Consider the following 17,586-nt stretch of genomic DNA (forward strand, 5'->3'; position numbering starts at 1 on the left):
ATCAAGTGGTTAAGTCCAGATTTTTAAAAATTCTATCTTTTCTTTCCTTCCTTTCTTCCTTCATTGTTTTGTCTTGTTTTTTTTTCAGTAATTTATACATTTGTTTAGAGCTTCTTTTTATTTACACAATCCTTATTTTTGAGAAACATTATTTGGAAAGTTTCAAGGGCCATGGTCCACATATTTTCATTGACTGTATATTAAAATAAATTTATTCTGAGATATATTTAAGTAGAAAACTCTTCAGGCTTAAGAGATTATATCTCTCCTAAGACACATTGTTTTCATATTTTTACTTATTTATCATTTCATTGCATCATATTCATGCCTAATTTTATTACAGTTCTAGCATTTTCCTTCTGTCATGTTAGGAAACCACCCTTCTGACTTCTTGGCAATTCCTTATGTGATGTAACAACCAAAATCCATTAATTCATACATTCACCCAATTACTTTTTTATATATTTATTTTTTAGTTGTAGTTGGACACAATACCTTTATTTTATTTACTTATTTTTATGTGGTGTTGAGGATCAAACCCAGGGCCTCGCATGTGGAAGGTCAGTAGTCTACCGCTGAGCCACAACCTCAGCCCCTCACCCAATAACTTTTTTTTAAATTTTTTTTTAAGAGAGAGAGAGAATTTTTAATATTTATTTTTTAGTTCTGCGGACACAACATCTTTGTTGGTATGTGGTGCTGAGGATCGAACCCAGGCCGCTCACATGCCAAGGGAGCGCGCTACCGCTTGAGCCACATCCCCAGCCCCCAATAACTTTTTTACTAAGCATTCATTATGCAACAAGAACTGTTCTACACACTAGAGATTCAATATTAGAGGGAAAGGACATTTTCTTTTAAGGGAAAAAGACACAAAGTGACGACATATAATATACGATTAGTCAAAATGAATACTACGTTGAGAAATAAGGAGGCAACAAAGATGTGATGCTCAGATGGCAGTGAGAGGACAGATAAGTGTGTTAGCTAAAGTCATTAGAAAAAGAATCTGCGATGAAAACATTTGAATATAGCCATGAAGTGAGGTACATGAAGGAAAAACATTTTTCGACAGAGGGAATAGAATGGGTGAATGTTGTGAGGTTGGAATATCTTGGACTAATCGATGAATATACACAAGCTGAGCAAACGCTAAAGCAATGTCTGTGGTGGAGAACATAATGAGTGCTTGAGTAGATAAAGTTGGCTGTGTTATATCCTTGGGCTTGAATTATACTGATGTTAAAATGATATCAAGGAAAAAGTAAACAGATGCCAGAATGTCAGGAGATTTATTGAATTTAATCCAGAGGGTTCCCAGAACAGATCTAAAATTATGGATACTCAGTGAAACAAATTAGACACAAACTTCACTCTCACATCAAACAGTATTTCAATATAATAATGTGTATATGTTTATAAATACAAAAGTGGGATATTTTTAAGCATATACAAAAGGAACATTTGAAAGTGTTCCCTTTTGCGATCAGAGAAAAAGTAAAATGAACAAAAGTGAAGGGGTGAATGCTGATTCTTGATGAATCTGAGCAAGACAAGATTAATGAAAATACTTCATAAAATATTTCATTCCACAAATGAAACTGATCTAAATACCTCTACTGTTTCCAATCATAACACCAATGAATGTTTATAGCTGACAATGAATATGTTTCACCATTCTATTTTTTGTTTGAAGTATTATATATTTTATTATATTTAAATAATACATGATTATGTTAATATGAACTAGGAAAATATAAGAAGTCAAATTCTGCCATTAAAATGACATTTCTATAATATTTTAAAGTTCTGATATTTTATAGAAAAGATGGATTAAATAATTTCTGGAAATATTTTTGGAAGTCCAAAGCATTAGGAGAGAGGGCGAATTCTCACCATAACTCTTAGGGACATCACTATAAATAAGAGACTTTATGAGTAAGCAGGAAAACCACTGAAAATTCAAGAATGCTGAATCAAAGCTACAAGCCATTTACATGATTTTACATATTAAATGTGTCACTCTCATAAGTGATGAGCAACCTAAATTTCAAATCTAAAATAACTGTTTTGTTTACTCAAGAGTCAAACAGTTTCAATCAGAACAAAATGCCCATCACCCTATTCTTATAGATCTGATTCTAGCTCTAACAATGAACAGTTTCACTTTCGTTGCCAGAATACTCAGTCTTTTATTTTGGGACTATGTTACAGAAAAAAAATGTAGAACTGGAGACTTCAACCCTCCAGTCATATTTCTCAGTGGCAAGCATGGCTTAGAAGTATGGAAAATTCACACCAATGGTATCCTGGTAAATGCATTTATCAAGCAATTCTGATTATAAGAAATAGTCTTCTCTCTCTCTCTCTCTCTCTCTCTCTCTCTCTCTCTGAAATGAAGATTTTGAAAACAGTTAATAACTCAAGCTTCAAGAAGAGCAGCGATTAAAAAATCCATCCAAGTGGGTTATGAACTCCCATTTTTACCCCAATGAAATATGATATGTCAAGAGCTTTGTAATGTTTTGAACAACCAATAAAAAAAAGAAAAAAAAATCCATCCAACATACTGATTTCTTCCTCAGGTTATTTTTTTTCTTCCTATCCTTTTCCTCAGCAAGCATGGAATTTACACTGAACTTTACCTCCTATCATTGGTTTTCCAAACTCCTCTAGTAAAGAAGGAATATTCTCATTCACACAGTTTGAGGAATTGAACATGATACATAATTGGTAGGGCTCTGTAGAGAATTAAAATGAGGGGTTCCTTGTTCAAAAGTTACTAAGAATTTCAAGATGGTGGAAGAAAAACATTGAACCAAGTGAAGACACCATTTTAACAGGGAGCCAGAGTGACCATACAGACTCATGTGACCTCTCTGACAAACATTTTTTTTCCAACAATGTTAAATGTTAATATTATTTTTTTAACTCCAGTGTTTTTGAAGTATTCATAGTTATGATAATCATGATAATGACATAAATTTAACTTTCCTATCTTTCTTATTTAAAAATAAAACCCAACAAACTTTAGACAAATTATAATAAACATAGTTTACTTTAGCAAAGAACAATTCCAGGCAACCCTCAGAACCAGGAACAGTGTAGACAGTTCCACCCAGAAACATTAGTAAACAATATTTATAGATTAAAAATAAAAGGCAGAAAGAAAGGCCTTGATTGGTTATTGCTCAGCATTTGCCTTGTATGGACATGGTCTGATGAATTTGCATTTTGTGATTGTTTAAAGCTCAGATGCTGTGATTTACCTAGAATCGACTAGTTGTTAAAAGAGTATACTCTTACTTAGGTTACAGTTTACATACATAGTAAATTAGGTGTGGTTCACAAAATAAGATTTCAAAGTATGCCCGCACTCTCAGGCCAAATTTAATTTGATGTTAACATTCCTGGTAGTCTCAAATTACAATTGAAAACAAACATTTTAAGTACTGGCGTATAAACAGACACTTTTCTCACAAATTTTAATGTAGGAGAAAGGGGAATACAACAAATACACACATAAGGTTACCTTGCTATCATTTTACTATTGCCATTTTCTGATTTTCCATATTAATCTCTCCTGACTCAAAAACATAATGATTTTTTTTCTTGAAACTACAGTATGTTGTAAATACACAGCATAAAATGTAGTGGCAAATATATATTAAAGTATCAACTTCAGATTTTTATTTATTGAAGATCAAGCATTGCCACAGATACTATCTCCTATTCTAGGGTTTGGCATCATTAAACAGTGTGTTAAACCAGGGACATTATAGAAACACTAATGATTTAAATTATGGCCACAGTATTTTAGACCATTTTAAAAGTGATTTTTATATATTTATGATTTAGTTAGCTTTTTTATTGCTGTGCCCAAAAGACCTGACAAGAACAATGTAGAGAATGAAAAGTTTATTTTAGCTCAGAGTTTCAGAGGTTCAGTGCATCCCAGGCTGACTCCATTACTCTAGGCTCAAGATGAGACAGAATATCATGGAAGAAGGATGTGACAGAGGAAAGTAACTAAGGGCATGGCAACAAGGAAGCAGAGAGTTCTCCTTACCAGGAACAAAGTATAAAACCCAAAGGCAAACACCCAGTGACCTACTTCTTTCATCCACACCCTAACAGACTATAGTTATCACCCAGTTAATCCACATCAGTGGATTAATCCAGGGCAGCAATGACTTAAGAATTTGGTCAGCTTTATTCTTGTGACCACGGCATCTCCAAATGAGGACTCACTTTTCACTCTGGAGGGAAAAAGAAAAGTCAAGAAATTCTCTTCAGTTCTTAATACATGAATTGCCACATGCTATTTCCACTCATAGTTCATTAGGCAGAACTAATGAACTGCAAGGAGGTAGAAAGTTTACTCATCTAGGTCCCCTGTTAAAAGAGGTGACTCCAATATTGATAAGCACCTTAAATACTTTTTTAAAAAATGAAATTCCAATGAAAAGCAGAGAAAAAATATTTTCAAGTGTTACAGGTCTAAAACTTCATTCTACTATCAGTTTTCATTGGTAGTTTGTGTCAGTGTTAGATTCTGTGGAATTCATTTAAACTGAATTTGAATACATTGTTTCATTGTTTTATTGCCTGCAATGATGCTAACAATAAATACAATGTAATCATTATCCTTAGCCTCTTGAATTCTATAATTTTACAAGGATATGTCTCATGAAAGACATTGTAAATTGTCATTAAATATCAAGTCTTAAACTAATTTCTTTCTGGAGAATTTTACGTCTTTGATAATTGTTCAAACCTTTAAGTTCTTTCTATAAATATTATTTATTGTTAAGACAGCAGACTGAGTCTCCACACTAATTAAATAAAATAATTCAGGGTCTGGAGATAAAGTTCAGTGGTAGAGCAAGTGTTTAATATGTGTAAGGACCTCAGTACAATTTGAAGCAGCAAAATAAAAGAAAAATTCACCTTCTTATAAACTTGAACAATACCCCTGACCTTTATATTTCACACTCATTTCTGACTTCTATTTAATAAAGAAGTGGATAATAATGTAGTTGAGTTTGTTAAGCATCACTTATCTCACTGTTGATCTAAAGCTTTATCTACTTACCTCTGCTTTCTGAGGCATAAGTATCACTTCTGCCCAAGTCTAACATCTTCACTCAACACTTTTCTGTGGATCTTCTCAGCCTTTGCACACTTATTCCTCTAACAGGCCACTTTCACTTTCCACCTCATCTTTCTAAGCACTTGCATATTTGGTTATTCATATAGGATAAAATTAACCACTTTAAACATCTGGATAGCACTCAATACATTTGCAATATTCTGCAATGATGACATTTTTCTAGTTCCAAAATATCTTTATCACCTCAAAAGGGAAATTTATTATTAATGTAAAAATATTTACTTTCCATTTCCCACACCTGTCCCCGTTTTCACTCTAGAAAACATTGCATTGTTTTTTGTTGTTGTTGTGTTTTCATGTGGTTTATTTATTTGGTAGTAGTAGTGATCAAACCCAGAGTCTTGTGCATATGGACTACATTTCATCTATACATATTTATCTACTCTAAATAAATGGAATCATATAATCATGTTTTATGTCTTTTTTTTAACTTGGCATAATATTATAGCATGTACCAAGCCTTCATTTCTTTTCATTGAAAAATATTGTTGAATAATATCCTATTGTAGAGATATACCAATTTTTGTTTATTCATTTGTCAACTGATGCACATTTTGGTTGTTTCCATGTTTTGGTTATTGTGAACATTGATATTATGAACATCCATATAAAAGTTATTTGCTTGAGTATCTGTTTTCAATGTGGGGGTGGAGGAGATTTTGCATAGGAGTGGAACTGTGGGTGATATGGCAATTCTTTTTAAATTATGGCTAACCTACATTCCTTCAGCAAAGATCAAGAGTTTCTCTACTTCTCAGCAGTACATATGATTGTCTTGTTTTTGTTTGTTCTTTTTGTTTTGTTCTTAACTATAGCCATGGTAGCAAATATAAGCTGTACATCATCATGGTATTGATTTGCATTTTTCTAATGATATAATGTTTAGAATTCCTTCATTTGCTCTGTGGTCAGTTGTATACCTTTTGCTAATATTTAAGTTGTGTTGTTTCTCTTGTTATTGAGTTACAAAAATTCTGTTTTACATACAACAACTTTATCAGATATGTGACTTGAAAATATTTACTCCCACATTTAAGTTGTATTTTTACTTTCTTGTTAATGGTTTTGATGCATAAAATAGTTTGATTTTTTAAAAGTCTAATATATCTATTTCTTTTTTATATCTTGGTCATGCTTTTGGTATCACATATAAAAATTATTTGTCACATCTAAGGTTCTGCAGATTAATCTGCTTAAAGAGTTTTTTTCCCTCCCTACACTTACTGTTGATCCATTCTGAGTTAACTTATATAATGGGTCTAACTTCATTCTTTTACATAGGAAAATCCAGTGATCACAAAACAGTTTGTTGAGGAGACTATGATTTCTTTATTGTATCTTCTTTGCACACTTGTCAAATATAAGTTCAAACGAAGTATCCGTTGACAAATGAATCTATACAATGGTATAGATACAATGGATTATTGCTCAGTTTTTTATAAAAAGAAGAAAACGGTAACATTTTTGACATGTTTGAACTTGTAAGACATTATACTAAGTGAAAATAAGGCATTCACAGTAGGACATATACTTCAAGTTTCAGTTTACATGCGAAGTCTATCATAGTCAAACTCTTAGAAGCAGATAATAAAATAGTGGTTGCCAGGAGCTAGAAAGTAGAAGGAATGGAGACTTCTTGATGTTTATAAAGTTTCAGTTATGATGGACCAATAAGTTTTACAGATCTGCAGTTCAATATATTGCCTACAGTTAACAATATAGTACTGTGTTCTTCAAATCTTGTAAGAGGGTAGATCTCATATTAAGTCCTTTTACTACAAAAATCTTTACAAAAAAATTAGGAAAACTTGGAAGGAGTTGGATGTGTATATTTAACTGTGATGATGGTATTACAAGTATTTCCATATATCCAAACTCATTAAAATATACAAATTAAATATGTGAAGTTCTCTGTATAACAGTAATATCATAATAAAGGTTTTCAAATTATGTGATATGTGAGAATCATGAAGATATTACCTTCTACCTCATAGAATAATATCAGCATATTAAATGGCATTAATATCTACAGAAATTAGAATAGCACCTAATACACTATGATTGCTAAATAAATATTAGCTTTATCCTATTCTTTTTATTTTCATTTATTTTAGTTAGCCATTTTTCAAAGTATGTCTTAAAGAAGATTTGCAGATGTATTCACAATTTTATATTCACTCAACTTACCTGAAAAATCAAATGTAGACAATTTATAGTTTCTTGCACATTATCTATTGTTTAATGCCATTGCATACTGTTACATAAATGTTTTTTTTTTTTCCAATGAACATTAAGTCTTGTTCAAGTTAAGGATTTGTCTAAACATTTTAAATTCATATCACTATTTATACTTCTAAACTTATTCTGATATAGACATCAAATTACTAGAATTATAAAAAGATTTTATGAATGCCCTATAGTAATAAAAGTTTCTAATGGTATTAATAATGGCAATACAAAGAAAGTGCCTGATTTTTTGGATGTCTTAACATATAATTTGTACTAATATTTTAAAATGTATATACTGGTCTCTAGAATGAGATTGTTTTGAGTCTCGAAATTATAACTCCAGGAAACTATATCACCTGACATGACAAAGAGGTAATCACTTATGTGGTAAATTACTCTTAAATGTTCATTTTAAAAATTTTTTCTTTAATCAAATGTAGGAAAAACCTCAATTTTAAAACCCTAAAGCTCTCTAGTTGGCAGTTGTCCTATAAAATATATTTCTATTTTAAACTGATATGTTACAAATACTTCTTTGGTTTGAATTAAACATCTCTATTTATGCAGAGAATTTTAAAGGAAATAATGTATACAAAATAAATATTAATATGTTTCTTTTTTTAATTCTTTTTTTTATTGGTTGTTCACAACATTACAAAGCTCTTGAAAAATCATATTTCATACATTAGAATCTTCAAGAGTATTTTTAATTTATAATTTCTAAGTACATCTATTAGCAATATAACAGCATTTTTGTAGAAACTATAAATCCTATGTAATACAGACTTTTTTATCTTTATTATTTTTATGAAAAAGCAGAATAAATTTAGTTTGGATTGTGGAGGTATGCAATTTGGTCAAAATCTATCTCATAAAATGTAATAAGCATCTTCTTCTATTACTATAAGATAAGGCCATTTGTGACTTCAAAGAGTAGTTCATACTATTAGTCAACATTCTCTAGAGAAACAGAACCAATATGATTGGAAGATAAATAGAAGATAGATAGATAGATAGATAATGAGAATATTTCATATGGGAAATGGTGAATCAAATTATGAAGGCCAAGAAGTTCCATGACACGCAGTCCACAACTGGAGTCACAAAATAGCCCATGATGTAATTCAGTCTGAGTCTGCAGGACAGAACAGGGTCAATGATTTTATTCCCAACCTGAGGCTAAAAGCTTGAGAACTGGGAAAAGAAGTGTACTAGTGTAGATGCCTGTACATGCAGGACCCAGGCTCACAGTAAGTCCAGGTTGACCCCTCCACCCTCAGGGCAGACACCTGCTAGAGCTTAGCCTCTGGCACAGGACTGCCTCTTCCAACCAGCAGACTACTTCAGGAGCCCAGGCCCAGCCCAGATCCATACATAGTGACTTGCACAGGACCCAGGTCCAGGGTAGGTCCTAGTTCACCATCCCCACCTGGAAACCTAAGCCTAACCCACTTCCATCTTAGGACACCGCAGTCATCACCATAGATTTCCCCACACAGTAGCTCCTAGCTTTTTGACAGCAGACAGGGCCTAGAAGCAGCTGCATCTCAGAGCAGGCATACCAAAGGGACTGTGAAGCCCACCCTTTCAGCCCCAAATCTGTAAGACATTGCTTTCAATTTGGGGCACTATTATCTCTAGTTACTTCTGCTATTGCCGCAACCACCTTTAGATGCAATAGCATATAAGGTGCCCCAAGATACATTAAGAGACACTAGCAGATTCTGGAAGCCCAACATTAAGGTGAGGTACAGATGATCTGCACGGGTACTACAAGAATATAGGGAAGAAACTGTAATGTCTCAGATCCACACTGCAAGAAAGGAAGACACAAAGACAAAATTAAAAAAAAAAAAAAAAAAAAAAAAAACCAAGAGAGGAAAGTTCCCCAAACAAACCAGGATACTATAATAATAGAATGCATGGACAGTGAGGTTGAGGAAATGTCAGAGATGGAGTTCAGAAGATTCATAATTAAAATGATCTCTGAATGACCTAAATGAGCAAATACATGCAAAAATCGATCACTCCAACAATGACATAAGACAGCAAATACAAGAAACGGAGAGAGAAGGGAAAGCACATGGAAACAGTAGGAGACCTTCAATGATACATAAAATTATAAGAGGTTATGAGGGGCAAGGGGGAGGGAAAAAAAGGGAGAGAATTGAACAACAGCAGGGGAGGTAGAGAGGGAAGATGGGAGGGGAGGGGAGGGGGGATAGTAGGGGATAGGAAAGGTAGCAGAATACAACAGTCACTAATATAGCATTATGTAAAAATGTGAATATGTAACAGATGTGATTCTGCAATCTGTATTTGGGGTGAAAATGGGAGTTCAAAACACAATTTGAGTCAAATGTATGAAAGATGATATATCATGAGCTATGTAATGCTTTAAATAATCAATAAAAAAAAAGAAAAAAAAAAGACAGCAAATACAGGTAGCAAAAGATTACTTCAAGAGAGAGATATAGACTTGGAAAAAAAAACAGTCAATGATCCTTAAAATGAAGGATACAAAATAAATCAAATAAAAAACTCAATAGAAAGCATAACCAACAGACTAGATCATTTGGAAGAAAGAACATCAGATAATGAAGATAAAGTATACAACCTGGAAAATAAAGTTGATCACACAGTGAAGATGGTAAGAAACCATGAACAGAACATTGAAAATTATGTGACAGCATCAAAAGACCAAATATAAGAGTTATTGGGATAGAGGAAAGCAAAAAGTTTCAAACCAAAGGAATGCACAGTCTCTTCAATGAGATAATATCAGAAAATTTCCCAAGCATAAAGAATGAATTGGAAAACCAAATACAAGAGGCTTACAGAACAACAAATACACAAAATTACAACAGAGCTACACCAAGACACATTATAATGAAAATTCTTGACATACAGAATAAGGATAGAATCTTAAAAGTTGCAAGAGATATGAGTCAGATCACATATAGGGGGAGACCAATTCATATCTCAGCAGATTTTTCAACCCAAACCCTTAAAGCCGGGAGATCATGGAAGAACATATACCAAGCTCTGAAAGAAAATGTGTGTCAACCAAGAATCTTACATCCAGCAAAACCAAGCTTCAGATTTGATTATGAAATAAAAACCTTCCAAGATAAATAAAAGTTATCAGAATTTACAACTAGAAAGCCTGCACTACAGAACATCCTCAGCAAAATACTCCAAGCAGAGGAAATGAAAAACAATGATGAAAATCAGGAGAGGGAGGTATTACATTAAAGGAAAATCTAATTAGAGGAGACATCAAATAACATTAAATACCAAAAATAAAATTGGCTGGGAAAACAAATCATGTCTCAATAATAACCCTGAATGTTATTAATGTCCTAAACTCACAAATCAAAAGACATAGCCTAGGGATTGGATCCAAAAAGAAAAGACCCAACAATATGCTGCCTCCAAGAGACTTATCTCATAGAAAAAGACATCCCCAGACTGAAGTGAAGGGTTGGGAAAAAACATACCACTCACATGCACTGTGAAAGCAAGCAGTAGATTCCATCCTCATATCAAATAAAGTAGACTCCAAGCTAAACTCAGTCAAAAAGAATAAAGAAGGACACCACATACTGCTTAAGGGAACCATATACCAACAAGAATTAACAGTTATAAATATATATGCCTCAAACAATGGAGCATCTATATTTATCAGACAAACTCTTCTCAGGTTCAAGAGTCAAATAGACCACAACATAATAATTTGGGGTGAATTAAACACACCTCTTTCAGACCTAGATAGATCTTCCAAACAATAGCTGAACAAAGAATCTATAGAACTCAATAATACAATCAATAGCTTAGACTTAACTGACATATGTAGAATATTTCATCCTTCAACAAGAGAATACACTTTCTTCTCAGCATCACATAAATCCATCCGTGAAACAGGCCATATAGTATGCCACAAAGCAACTCTTAGCAAATATAAAAAAAAGTAGAGAGATACTACCCTGCATTTTATCAGATCATAATGAAATGAAACTAGAAATCAATGATAAAATAAGAAATAAAATCCACTTCAATACCTGGAGACTAAATAATATGCTACTGAATGAAAAATGGGTTACAGAAGACATCAAGGAGGGGATTATAACTTTTTAGAGGCAAATGAGAACACAGATACAACATATCAAAATCTCTTGGACACTATGAAAGCAGTTCTAAAAGGAAAATTCATTGCATGGAGTTCATTCCTTCAAAAAAGAAAAAGTCAACAAAAAATGACTTAACATATTTATATCTCAAAGCCCGAGAATAATAACAAATCAACACCAAAAGCAGCAGAAGACAGGAAATAATTAAAATCAAAGGTAGAATCAATGACATTGAAATAAAAGAAACATTTGAAAAAATTGACAGAACAAAACCTTTTTTTTGATAAAATAAATAAAATTGACAGACCCTTAGCCATGCTAATGAAGAAAAGGAGAGAAAGAACTCAAATTACTAACATACATGATGAAAAAGGAAATATCACAACAGACAATACAGAAATACAGAAGATAATTGGAAATTATTTTGAAAACTGGTACTCCAATAAAATAGAAATTGTAGAAGTAATCAACAAATTTTCTACAGTCATATAATTTGCCCAAATTGAATCAGGATGATATACACAATTTAAACAGATCAATTTCAAGTGACAAAATAGCAGATGTCATCAAAGGATTACCAACCAAGAAAAGCTCAGGACAGGATGGATACAGAGCCCAGTTCTACAACACGTTTAAAGAAAAAATAATACCAATACTCTTCAATTTATTTCAGGAAACAGAAAAAGAGGCAGCACTTCTAAACTCATTCTATGAGGCCAATATCACCCTGATTCCAAAACCAGGCAAAGATACATCAAAGAAAGAAAAGTTCAGACCAATATATCTAATGAACATAGATGCAAAAGTTCTCAATACAATTCTGGCAAATCGAATACAAAAGCATATCAAAAAGATCGTGCACCACAATCAAGTGGAATTCATCCATGGAATGTAAGGTTGGTTCAACATTCAGAAATCAATAAATGTAATTCATCACATAAATAGACTTAAAAATAAAAATCATATTATCATCTCAATAGATGCAAAAAAGTATTTGACAAAATTCAGCACCTCTTAAGGTTCAAAACATTAGAAAAATTAGGGATAACAGCACATATCTCAACATTATAAAGGCTATCCATGAGAAGCCCCAGACCAACATCATTCTAAATGGAGAAAAATTGAAGCAATTCTCTCTAAAAACTTGAACAAAACAGGGATGCCCTCTTTCAACACTTCTATTTAACATAGTGCTTTGAACACTGGTCATAGCAATTAGCCAAATGAAAGAAATTGAAGGGTTACACATAAGAAAAAAGGAACTCAAATAGGCACTATTTTCTGATGATATAATTATATACCTAGAAGACCCTAAAAGTTCCACCAGAAAACTTCAAGAACTCATAAATGAATTCAGCAAAGTAGCAGGATACAAAATCAACACTCATAAAACACAGGAATTTCTGTATATCAGTGATAAATCCTCAAAAATGGAATGAGGAAATCTACCCTATTTACAATGGCCTAAAAAAAATACTTGGGAATCAAATTAACAAAAGAGGTGAAAGATCTACATAATGAAAGTTACAGAAGCCTAAAGAAAGAAATCAAAGCAGACCTTAGATGAAAAAAAGATCTACCTGCTCTTGGATAGGCAGAATTAATATTATCAAAATGACCATACTACCAAAAGCACTATACAGATTTAATGCAATTCTGATCAAAATCCCAATAACATTCCTCATAGAAATAGGAAAAGCAATCATGAAATTCATCTGGAAAAATAAGAAACCCAGAATAGCTAAAGCAATCCTTAACAGGAAGAGTGAAGCAGGTGGCATCACTATACCAGACTTTAACCTATACTACAGAGCAATAGTAACAAAAAAAGCATGGTATTGGCACCAAAACAGACTGGTAGACCAATGTTACAGAACAGAGGACACAGAGACTAACCCAAAAAATTACAATTATCTTATATTAGACAAAGGTGCCAAAACATGCATTGGAGAAAAGATAGTCTCTTCAACAAATGATGCTGGGAAAACTGGAAATCCATATACAACAAAATGAAATTAAACCTCAATCTCTCACCATGCACAAAACTCAACTCAAAATGAATCAAGGGCTTCGAAATAAAACCAGAGACCCTGCATCGTATAGAAGAAAAAGTAAGCCCTAATCTCCATCACGTGTGATTAGGCCCAAATTCATTAATAAGACTCCTATGACACAAGAATTAAAATCCAGAATCAATAAATGGGATGAACTCAAACTAAAAAGTTTCTTTTCAGCAAAGGAAATGATTTGTTAGGTGAATAGAGAACCTATATTGTGGAGCAAATCTTTACCCCTCACACATCTGATAGAACACTAATCTCTAGGATATATAAAGAACTCAAAAAGCAAAACACCAAAAAAATCCACAAATAACCCAATCAATAAATAGGCCATGGACCTGAACAGACACTTCTCAAAGATAATGTACATTCAATCAACAAATATATGAAAAAATGTTCATCATTTCTAGCAATTATAGAAATGAAAATCAAAACTACTCTAAGATTTCATCTCACTCCAGTCAGAATGGCAGCCATCAAGAATACAAACAACAATAAGTGTTGGGGGAAAATGCACACTCATACATTGCTGGGGGGACTGAAAATTGTTGCAGCCAATATTAAAAAGCAGTATGGAGATTTCTTGGAAAATTGGGAATGGAACCACCATTTGACCCAGCTCTCCCTCTCCTTGGTGTATACCCAAAGGACTTAAAAACAGCATACTACAGAGACACAGGCACATCAATGTTTATAGCAGCACAATTCACAATAACTAAACCATGGTACCAACCTAGATGCCATTATATACATGAATGGATAAAAAATGTGGCATATATACACAATGAAATATTACTCAGCAATAAAAGATAATAAAATCATGGCATTTGCAGGAAAATGGATGGAGTTAGAGAAGATAATGTTAAGTGAAGTTAACCAATCTCATAAAACCAAATGTTGAATGTTTTCTCTGATATAAGGAGGCTTATTCATAGTGGGGTAAGAAGAGTGAGCATGGGAGGAATAAATGAACTCTAGATAGGGCAGAGGGGTTAGAGAGAAAGGAAGGGGGCATGCGGTTAGAAATTATGGTGGAATATGATGGATATTATTATCCAAAGTCCATGTATGAAGACACAAATTGGTGTGAATATACTTTGTATAGAACCAGAGATATGAAAAAATATGCTCTATATGTGTATTAACAATTGTAAAGCATTCTGCTGTCACATAAAAATAAAAAAAAAATAATAAAAGAAGTGTACTAGTGTAAGTCTCTGAATCTAAAGGCCTAGGATCCAGGACCTATATTGTCTAAAAACAAAAGAAGAGAGATGTCCTATCCTACAAAAAGAGAGATAATTTACCATTCTTCCATCTTTTTCCTCTATCAGTGTTCTCAATGAATTGCTTCATGTTCACCCATCATAGGCAGGATAAATCTTGACTCAGTCTACTGACTAAAATGCTGGTCTCATTCAGAAATACCTTCACAGGTAAAACCAGGAATGTTTTGCCAGCTATCTGAACATTCATGAGTCCAACCAAGTTGACACATAAAATTAACTATCACAATTATCAATTTTATCATCTTTGTCAAATTATTCTCCTTAAATACAATTGTCTTTTTGCATGCACAGTATCATTGCAACACTACTTTCCTAACCAGCTATGCAAAACATTTAGGAATCAAACTACATCAGTATCTTTTCCTCATATCTTTCTCTATACCTTAATATTTATTCAGTTTTTTATTTTTTATAATTTTATTTTAATAATTTATCTACATTTATGAACTTTTTAAACTCAGATACTTAACATATCTTATTTTCTAACTCCTTTCTTATCCACTCTTGGTATTCAGTCTTGGATGATTTTTTTTTTCTAAAATGCTAAACAAATAATATCACAGTCCAGGAGAAAAATATCCATTTACTGTTTTCTGTAAACAAAAGCACAAATTTCTTAGCATATTATGGTTTGGTACTCTAGCTTCTTTTACATTATGCTAAACAACATAATGAATTGTATCTAGTTCCTCAGTAATATTCAGTATTTGCATAGGGTTTCATCTGCTAAAGAAAAAAGCCATATGGCTTTTGAGAGGAGAGAGAGGCAGACTTTGGAAACAATTTTGTGGCTTGGGTTAGAACTTTGACATTGAAATCTAATTACAAAGATCAAAAATAATTTTGTTTCTGATAATTGTTTAAATTACAGCTGGATGATGAGTTCTTACAAGAATCTCAAATGCTACCTCATAACCATTACCACATCAGATGGTTCAACAATTAATCCTACAGCAAAAGAAACAGGAGGAGAAAACTCAAATGTAATTACAGTTAATATTTTCCAGATAACCTTCTGATCAATAGAATTGGACAAAACATTCAAACCTGAATCACTAAATTGATGTACTGTGTCCTTGCACAATATGGTGGAGACTGAACAAACAGGAAAAATAATAAAAATAAAAGAAATGGCCTTGGGAACAATTATCAACTCAGATATAATGTTCCCTACTAAACAGAGGTTAAGAGAAATTGGAAAAAAAGTTTTTTAGGTCTCTGATAGAACAAGACAATCCCAGGATATCCTCTATCCAAGCCTGATGATAGTACAAAAGGTCTTAGCCACGATAAAATGACCAGTCCCCTCCTTTAGCTAAAATGAATGACTGATATTTCTTTACCAATAACATCTCCTTCTGCAAATGCTTATTCTCATCTCCTAGAAATGAATTATTAAGAAATCTAGTCACTGTATTTCCTTCAATTTCAGACAACACTGAATTTAAAAAACAATAATTCCTTTTTACCTAAATGCTTTTTCATAGGCATTTCCCTTGCAGTAGAAAACCAATATACTTAACTCTGTCTGAACATTGCAGTACATTTGTGGCAGCCTCTGAACATTGCACTTCACAATACTTCATTCCTTTCTGTCATTTATTTCCATACTTAATCATTTGGCTTTGATTTTTTTGTTTTTGTTTTTAGGAATAGTGGCTGAAGATATTGTATTGTTTATATATTATGATTAGTATTGATATACTAATATTCATTATACAGTATGCACAGAGAAAAACATACCATAATTAGGGTTTCCTAACACTTAAAAGTTTCTGAGAATGGAACCAACCTAGAACACATGTTACCACAAGATTTCTGAACACTTGGCTTCAGCACATTTTGGGGACAAAGTGAATTCCCAAGGAGACAACCAGACACAGGCTATCCAAAGGAGAACAACTGAGGGGGCTCCTTACTTCCCAGCAGCCTCGGCATCATAAAGTCTCCAGGCAATTATTGGGTTTTTAACATTTTTCCTCAAAAAAACTTTTAGCTATTTCAGATTTTCACATTTTTATTGTACTTACCTGGTTTATCCTGTCTCCACTGCTTTTCTAAGTTTTTATCTCTAATAGGATTATCCTAAACTCAAGGTTTGGCCATCTGTAATACAGTGAGAGTGTGAGTAGTAGTTAATTTTATATGACCAGTTGAGCCAAATAACTGATTTTTAAAGGCATTATTTCTGGATGTATGTGAGAGTGTTTGGGGAAGAGATTAGCATTTGCATCAGTAGACTAAGCAAAGAGTACCTATCTACTCTCCCAGGAGGGAAAGGAATCCTCCAATCCATTCAAAGTCCCAATGAAACAAAACAGAGGAAGGGAAAATACATTCTCTCTCTCTCTCACTTCCTGCTCACCCTTTCTCTTTCCTTGAGCTGAGACATCCATCTTGTCCGGAACCAGTCATGAGCGGTGCTGGTTCTCAGGGCCTCAACCTCCAATCGGGAGTTATTCCCCTGACTCCCCTAGTTCTTAGAACTTAAGACTCAGACCAAATTTTGCCATCAATTTTCCTGGGGATCTAAATCACAGATGGCATATTGTGGGACTCCTTAGATTTCATAATCATATTAGCCAATTCCCAGAATTTCTCTCTCAATTCTGTTTCTTTGGCGAACCCTTAACAATACAGTGAATTTCCATTTAAATTCCAATTTGAAAAGTATTAGTGGATTTCAGATTTGACTTAGAAAAACA

Source organism: Spermophilus citellus (assembly GCF_964194105.1).
Source record: "Spermophilus citellus genome assembly, chromosome: 11".
Lineage (NCBI taxonomy): Eukaryota > Metazoa > Chordata > Mammalia > Rodentia > Sciuridae > Spermophilus > Spermophilus citellus.